The following is an 8980-nucleotide window of genomic DNA, read 5'->3' as shown; positions in this document are numbered from 1 at the left end:
AAATCTATGACAATTCGGGGCTGGAGAGACAGCACAGCAGGTAGGGTGTTTGCCTTGCACGCAGCCGACCCAGGTTCGATTCCCAGAATCCCATGTGGTGCTCTTAGAACCACCAGGAGTAACTCCTGAGTGCAGAGCCAGGAGTAACCCCTGTGCATCGCCAGGTGTGACCCAGAAAGAAAAAAAAAATCTATGACAATCCTTTATCAGCATAACCATTGCCCCAAGATTTTCATTTCAGGGCAGGGTGTGTGTTTGCAGTAGAGATAATTCTAGTTTTCTTCACTTCCTCTTACCTTTCTTCTAAAGCCCCAGGATCCCACAAGCAACAGCAACTTCCTGTCAGAAGCCCTTGCCAGCACCTAGTAGGTTCTTCTACCTTGAGAAGTCTTTTGGGGGGTGATTTGGACCACACATGGCAGAATTCAGGGGTTCTTCCTCGTTCGTACTCTAGGGGCCCTATGTGGTTCTGGGGATTGAACGTGAGACGACGGGACGGCGCTGTCTCCAGGCCTGTCTTGAGTCTTGGAAGGCAGTCTTGGGCGGCAGCTCCACTACTGGGCGGCCCTCAGGTCTGAGAGCACGGGTGAAGCTCAGGATCACTGGGGGTCCTCAAGGAGAAGTGAGGTCTTCCCAGAAAAGTCTAAAAGACACAGGGGCCAATGCTGGGAGGGTAGGCATCAGAGAGGAAAGAGCAGCGCTGGCGGATGCACTCCGGGCCTATCGTCAGGGAACTTCATTGCAGAGCTTGACGAGCCCAAGCAGTCCTCTGGGGTCTTGCTTTGACCAGACTCATGGACAACCACCACCTCTGCTTCCCTCTCTGTTGTGACTCTTGTGGGGATTAACCAACATCGTCCATGTTTGGCAGTGGTGCTTAGAGGGGTCCCACATCTGCTTAAGGTGCTCGCCCACACCTGGTTATGCCCAAGAGCTTGTGGCACTGTTGCAGGGCCTGAAGTGCCTCTGGCAGGGCCATGGCAGATGGCTGATCTCTCCCTTGCAAGGCAGACACTTGTCACCACAGAGCTTTCCCCTGGGCCCTCTATTTAAACATTCTTTTTTGGCTTGGTTTGGTTTGGCGGAGGCACACCTGGCAGTGCTAAGGGCTTACCGTGGCTCTGCATTCAGGGATCACTTCTGGCAGACACAGGTGGACCATACAGGGTGCTGCGTGCAAGACAATCACCCTACCTACTATACTCTCTGTCCCATAAACTTTTTTAGTAGAACCTTTTTTTTCTTGTTCCAAACAAAATAATACATTGGGGATGTGGGGTGGGCAGGATGCAGAAAGTGCAGGGGTTAAGATGCTTCCTTTGCAGTACCTCCACAAGGTTTAACACTCAGACGTGACAATTTTTTGGTGTTGCCCAAACACCAACCAAAAATTCTTAAGGCAAGTCTGAGATAGTTGGCCAACCATTGCATTATCCAGTGATGAGGTGATCCCTGGTCATTGCAAGAAGAGAAAGGCTATCAGGATAGGGACATGGGTATCATCTGTTTTTACATTATGGAGAAAATTAACTTGCTTCATTTTAAATAAGATATATTAAGTCATGGTATAGCCCAATAGAACACTTGGCATGCATGATTCTTTCCTTAATATTCTCCCATTTATTCCTTTGTTTTTCCTTCCCCCATTTCCTCTTTTTAGTATTGTTGATGTTGCAATAACTGGGAATGCATCCACACCTGGCTTGTGGACTCACTGGGGTCACCATGAGGTGACCCCATCAGGTACTTCCACACTCAGCCACAGGCTCACCCAATGGTGTTTACACACATGCTCACTAGAGGTCGCACTTCCGGGCCATGTACCTGGACGTCTTATGTCAGGTGTTTTGTTTTAATGTTTGGGGCCACAACTGGCTGTGCGTGGGGCTTACTCATGGCTCTGAGCTCTGGGATCACTCCTGGAAGTGCTCTAAAGACCATGTAGTGCTAGGAATCAAACCCAGGCTATCTGCACACAAGGTAAATGTCTTACCCACTGCACTCTCTCCAGCCCCTCACATATCTTTTTAGCTGTGGGGCTCACCAGGGGTCACATTCCTGTGGTGCTCACACACACCTTGTGGAGTCGGGGATCTCAGCTGCCAGATGAGATCTTACAGACACTTGCAGTCTCTAAAACCCTTCCAGAAATGATCCCTGAGCAGAGCTAGAAGTAGGCATAAGCATAGCTGGGCAGGGGAAGGGCAGCAGGGCAAGGAATGTATTGAAGAGAAGGATATAGAGCTCACTAAGTCTTTCCTTGGAAGCAAACTCAGGACAATTTTACCCTTTTGTGAGTAAACGGGATTTTGGAAAGAATATCAGGCTAAAATCGTAGGGATAGGCCCACAGATCTAAGAAATGCATCTACCTCCAAGTGTGGTACAGAACATTAACTTACTCATTTAACCTCATCTACTGCAACTAGGATTTCTCATCTGCAAAATAGAGGTGTTTGCCTGGTCTACCTCAGCACTCTGATGCAAGCAATGTAGGGAAGCGCCTCAGCACTATCATTTCTGGCTTTTAGAGCTACACTTGCCAGTGCCCTGGGGTTACACTGTGCTCTATCTGAGCTTGAGGGTCGCTCTTGGTGGTACTCAGGGACCATCTGATGCCAGAATCAAACCCGTCTCATGCACGCAAGTGTTCTATTGGGCTATACCATGACTCAATATATCTTATTTAAAATAAAGCAGGTTAAATTTCTCCACATTGTAAAAACAGATAAACACCCATGTCCCTATCCTGATAGCCTTTCCCCCACCCCTTCTCTTCTTGCAATGACCAGGGACCACCTCATGCCTGGCTGTGGTGCTCACTGAACACCTTTAGTTTTGTTTGCAAGCATGCTGGTAGTAATCCTGGGGTGGGAGGTATCTGTGATGCCCACATTTGCTAGGGTCACACTTCCTGGCTCTGTGCTCAGTGACTGCAGGCGCTGCTAGTGGGACTCTATGTGGTACCACGGGTTGGTTCAAACCTTAGTCTCTGTGTTCTCTCCAGCCCTCAGAATCGTTTCTTAAAAACACCAAGGCTGGAGTAACAGGACAGCAGGTAGGGTACTTGCCTTGCACGTGGCTGATTGAGATCAATCCCTGGCATTCCATACAGCCCGCTGAGTACCACCAGGAGGAATTCCTGAGTGCAGAATCAGGAGTAACCCGATTATTGCTGGGGTGTCCCCACACCTCCAAAAAAAAAAAAACCCACAATTGAGACTCTTGCAATGTATTAGCGGCTTACTGCAGAGACCACTAATTTCACTTCTCCTGCACAAAATAATAGAGAGATTGTGGCTTGCCAGCTATGTTTTGTACTAGATAAAACCAGAAATTTCAAGTCCAGTGACGAGATGCTAGCTTAATGGCATGCATACTCGTGGGTTCAACCCCCTGCATGTTAGTCTCACAAGAACAGAACTGGGAGTAGCCCCAGACCAAAGAGTAAATAAAACTCCCAAATAAAGTTTCCAGTTCAAAATAATCACTTGGCAAATTTCCAGTCCCATGTGATGCTACCTCAAAATCCTATTGGCATATTAGCATCATGGAGGAGTTTCCCTATACAGAAAAAGTCAAACTTTTATTCCAAGGTTTTCTGCCTCCAACATGATTTTATTGAGCAGGCAATATTGAAAGCCATCAAGCTGACTGGGGGAAATAATTACACAAATTCATTCTAAGGGGCCTGAGAATATAGGGGTTAGTGCTAGCCTTGCACACAGCTTACCTGGGTTCTATCCTCGGTATCCCACACAGTCCATCCCTCAAGCACTGCCAGGAGTAATTCCTGAGCACAGAGCCAGGAGGAAGCCTTGAGCACTACCAGGTATGGTACCAAACTCAAAGTTAAAACAAAAACAAATTAATACTAATCCTGCTAGGGATGTAGACATATGGCTGCTGAGGCCACATATTTGATTTGAGAACTGACAATATAAGCTGCATGAAGACTATAGAGGTTTTCTGCCAAATCTAGGAAGCTGTAGAATTTAGCTATTATAGCTACTCAATTCATATCCCATTTTATGGTGAGTCTTGAACAGCTGAAAGGGGGATAATCTCTGCACATCTTCAAAGATCTGTGAGGTCAAAATATTTTCACTAAAAGCTATGACCTTACTACATGGAAAGTATCATACTAAGCGAAATGAGTCAGAGAGGGACAGACATAGAAAGATTGCATTCATCTGGGGAACATAAAGTAACAAAATAGGAGACTAACACCCAAGAGTGGCAGAGATTAGTACCAGGAGTTTTGCTCCATGGCTTGGAGGCCAGACACACATTCTAGGGGAAAAGGCAGCTCAGATAGAGAAGGGAGGACCAAATAAAGGGTGTTGGGAGGATGGGAAAAGCATGCTGAAAGTAGACTATAGACCAAACATGATTGCCACTCAATGCCTTTTTTGCAAACCACAGCACCCAAAAGGAGAGAGAAAACAAAAGGGAATGGCCTGCCACAGAGGCAGGATGGGATGTGGGGCGCGGGGGAGGGATACTGGGACCTGTGGTGGTGGAAAATGGGTACTGGTGGAGGGATGGGTACTTGATCATTGTATAACTGAAACCCAAGCCCAAAAGTTTATGTCTACAACTGTACCTCATGGTGTTTCACTAATAAAAATTAAAAAAAAAAAAAACCTATGACCTTTAACTTAATAGTTTTGACACTTTCATTGCTGATACGTCAGCATAAATCCAGTCAGTGGTATCAAACATACTATTGTTTATATTCCTCATCATATGCTGTAAGAAGTGTGGGAAACCCTTAAGGCTGGGGTGATAGTACAATGAGTAGGGTGTTTGCCTTGCATGCAGCTGTCTCCAAATCAATCCCCAGCATCCCATATGGTCCCCTGAGCAACGCCAGGAGTGAGCCCGAAGTGCTGAGCCAGGTGTTACCCCAAATAATCCTTCCCCCCCCCAAAAAAAAGGAATGCCCTTGATAGTTGGAGTGAAAGATTTGCAAGCTGGAACCCAGGATTCCACCAAGCACTAAGTGAAGCAAGCTCCAAACACCTTCAGGTGTAACCCCAAACTCAAAAAACAAATAGTCACAGTGCTCAAAAAAAAAAAAAGCATCTTGGTCAAACAGTGAAATTTTTAATTGTATTCCAACTTAACTCTTAAGTACAGGTTTTTGGGTTTGGTTTTTTTTTTTAACCTTTTGTATATCCACAATGAATTTCAGGGTAACAAAAGTACAATGACTTTCCCAGGGAATGAACTTGCTGTAAATTCTGAGTTAAACTTGCTATTTCCATGACACACTCATTTTTGTTTGAAAGATCAACTGATGAACCTGTCACCTCATGGAAACAACTGATTGTGACAAGTGAAAAATTTAAAGTTTTAAGCAAAAATTCTTATTTTTGGAAGTTATTTTGGCTTCCCAAATTTTAAAGACTCATGAGTTCAGTACTAGTATCAACAAAAATGATATGACAGATGAAAGTCAACATTTGGAGTATGTACATAACTTGAACCATCTTCCAAGTGACTGTTACAAAACCATGTATGGGTTAAAAAGATCCACAGTGGAAGATAAATCAATTTCATTGACAACAATATAAACGTTTAAGACTGCAAGCTTACTTTAAGGAGGTTACAAGTTGTTCAGTTCTAGTTTATTATCAGATATCCAGTTATTTCTTTTAAAAAGCTATTAAAATACTATACCCCTGTGGGGTAGAGAGATAGCTCAAAATGCTGTCGCTGGAGTTCAATGCCCCAGCACTGCATAGTCTGCCAGAAGTGTCCTGTGAGCATTGGCAGGTGTGATCCAAGGCAAAAAAAACCAAAAAAACAAAAAACACACACACACACAATAATCTTCACATCCTTCAATCAACAAAACCGACCACAACAAATTGAACACATATATAATAATCTCTTTGTGGGGGCTGGAGAGATAGTACATGGGGCAGGATTCTTGCCCTGCAACACAGTCAACTCAGTTTTGTTCCCTTGGCATCCTATACAGTCCCTTGAGCACCACCAAGAGTAATTCCAGTGTCCAGATCCAGGTAAACAGTGAGCACCACGGGTGTGCCCCCCAAAAATCTGTTCCACTAAGTTAGACTGTTTGGGGACTATACCCAGAGATTTTGGGGTCAGCTTCAGTATGCATAAGGCATGTAGATGGCCTCTTGGGCTATTCCTCTGACCCTGTCACATATTGTAAATGTTAACCAACACTACTATTCTCAAATGTATTTGAAGTTCAACCACAAAGAGCATTACTGATAATTTATTTGGTGGAGTTGGGGATAACAACCAGCTGTGCTAGTTTTATTTTTTAATGTCTTAAATTTTTGTCAAATACAGTGAAGTATATTTTTCAAAGTACACCTCTAAGGGAGTCTCAGTATGCTGAAGGATCTTGAGAACAAAAAGTTTGAAAACTGTTGGCCCGAGTGAACTGAAAATTACTGAGAATTAAAAAATACTGGAAGGTTTAACATCATTTTCCCCCCTAGAAGTACAAAATTGGTATAAAAGATATTCTCAACATTCAAAAGCTTTCCAAATTAAAAATAGGATAGGACTGTGGGTCAATAGTAGAGCCCAGCATGGAAAGTCCTGGGTTCAATTCTTAGCACCACAAATTTAAAATCAGTGATAAAAATGGATTTGGAGTGAAAGCACACCGGGTAGGGTGTTGGCCTTGCACGTGGCCGACCCAGGTTCAATTCCTCTGTCCCTCTCGGAGAGCCTGGCAAGCTACCGAGAGTATCCCACTTGAACGACAGAGCCTGGCAAGCTCCCTGTGGCGTATTCGATATGCCAAAAACAGTAACAAGTCTCACAATGGAGACATTACTGGTGCTCACTCGAGCAAATGGATGAATGGGATGACAGTGCTACAGTGAAAGTGATAAAAATGATTTAAAATTCTTCAAGCCTACCAAATAAGTTCACCACATATAAGCCACATATGTGATTTACTAAAACTGCAAAAACACAGTTGTTACTCCGTGTTAGTTGGCTACCATGCTAAAACTGAAAGTGGGTCACATGATACATAATAGTAAAATGGCTCAATGTCTGAACATGTATTAGTAGGTATTCCAAATATGGATAGATCTGAAAAGTGTTAAGAGGTAGATTCTCAGAGTTTTCAATGCAAGGTGGAGACAATACACCTAGATAAATGCTATTGGGTTTGTTTTAGGCTGCCATACCATTTGCATACTTTCTCAATGATTTTTGTTCCATTTTTCAAAATTGTGCTACATAATTAGAAAATTATATTGCACACTAAGTGGTATCATAGAATGCTTTATTCATACCTATTTTAAACTATTATGTATTTACATGTTTTCTGGGTCACAACTTTTCTACAAAGGCTAAAATGTCACCACCTCCACAAGGATTTATTTCTATAGCAACCCTAAGAGTTTTCTAGAAAAGATTTATTCAAGACTGCTGTTAATACTTACAGAACAACCCAACAAGTATGACACTGTATTTGATAACATGATTTTAGAGCCCTGATATCTTATGGGTAAATTTCTGAATTTAAGTGTTTATTAGAGGTCGGGAATGTAGCCTAATGGTAAAGCATTTGCCATCCAAAACCTGAGGCCCTGAACTCAATTCGCCATACTACAAAAATCAATAAAATCACTTATTGATTAGGTGTCTGGCTGCTAATACAACCTGAAACAGTGCTATTATAAACACTTGATAAAATAACTTTGAACTGATTATGACATTTGAAATACAGTACAGGCTTATACAGTTAACTCCAATACAGTGTGTCAACATGTAATATTGGCTTTCTCCCATCCAAGAGAAAAATAATGGTTTGTCTCCTATGTATCTTTCAGGGTGTTGCTGAATTAAATGTTAACATGTTTGCATTTAAACAAAATTTTTTATTTATAGGCAAATAGAAGAAAACCACCTTTAATGAAAAAATAAAGCAATACATCTCAAGTAAGACTGCACAACAACATAAACTGTAGTCTGTTAAGGGAAATAGCCTTAGTGGCACGGTGAGATGTAGCTATCAGATTATTAATCATTTCCCTCCCTTAATCACTCAGCTGTAAGCATTTTTAAAATAAGGGCTTTTGGATTGAAGTGACAAAATAGCAGGTAGGATACTTGCACACAGCAGACCTAGGTTCGATCCCCAGCATCTCATGAGTTTCTGCCAGAAGTGATGCATAAGTGCAGAGACAGGATTATCCCCTGAGCATTGCTGGGTGTGGCTCAAAAAAATCCACACAAAAAAAGGAATAATAATAAAATAAGGGGGGGAGGGAGGAAAGGGGACGCAAAGGCGCCTTTTCTTGTAAATTTAAATTATAAATACGGAAAGCCTTTCTCTACCTATTCCTAATCTGGCAGAAGGAGGGGAAACTTTAAAAAACATTTTCAGGGCTGGAGAGATAGTACAGCTGGTAGAAAGTTTGCACTGGTGCAGCAAACAAGGGTTAGATCCCTGGCACACCATATGTCCCACAAGCATCACTAGGAGTTAATTCCTGAGTAAAGAGCCAGGAGTCACTCCCGAGCACCACCAAGTGTGGCTCAAAAACAAACAAGCTAAAAAGCAAAACCAAACGTTTCCATTCTCAGGAGTTTCCAAATAGCAAATAAAATTATTTTTCTTTAAGAAAGCTTATTTTGAAAGACACAAGACTATGAATATTTAAGAAATCTACAAAACTTCAAAACACAAGGTGATATAGTATACCTCAAAGTAGCTCTGAAATTCTAGAATGGTATAACTTTCTAGAATACTTGAGTATTAAATGTGAAGACATACTTGGAGTATTAAACTTTAAAAGTACTAAAGTTATTGCTTTTTTTCAATTGGAAAAATGTATGGTCATGTTTCTTGAAGACTTCGTTAAACAGCTACTCTTACAATTACACTTAAGTAACTGCAGAGAACATAGTAAACTAATCACTCATATGATAAAACAAAGACATGCTCATTAAGATGTATGGCTTTTTTGGTG

The sequence above is a fragment of the Sorex fumeus genome, unplaced genomic scaffold (genome assembly GCF_029834395.1).
Source record: "Sorex fumeus unplaced genomic scaffold, SorFum_2.1 ptg000128l, whole genome shotgun sequence".
Classification (NCBI taxonomy): Eukaryota; Metazoa; Chordata; class Mammalia; order Eulipotyphla; family Soricidae; genus Sorex; species Sorex fumeus.
Note: the sequence above shows the minus strand (reverse complement) of the source record.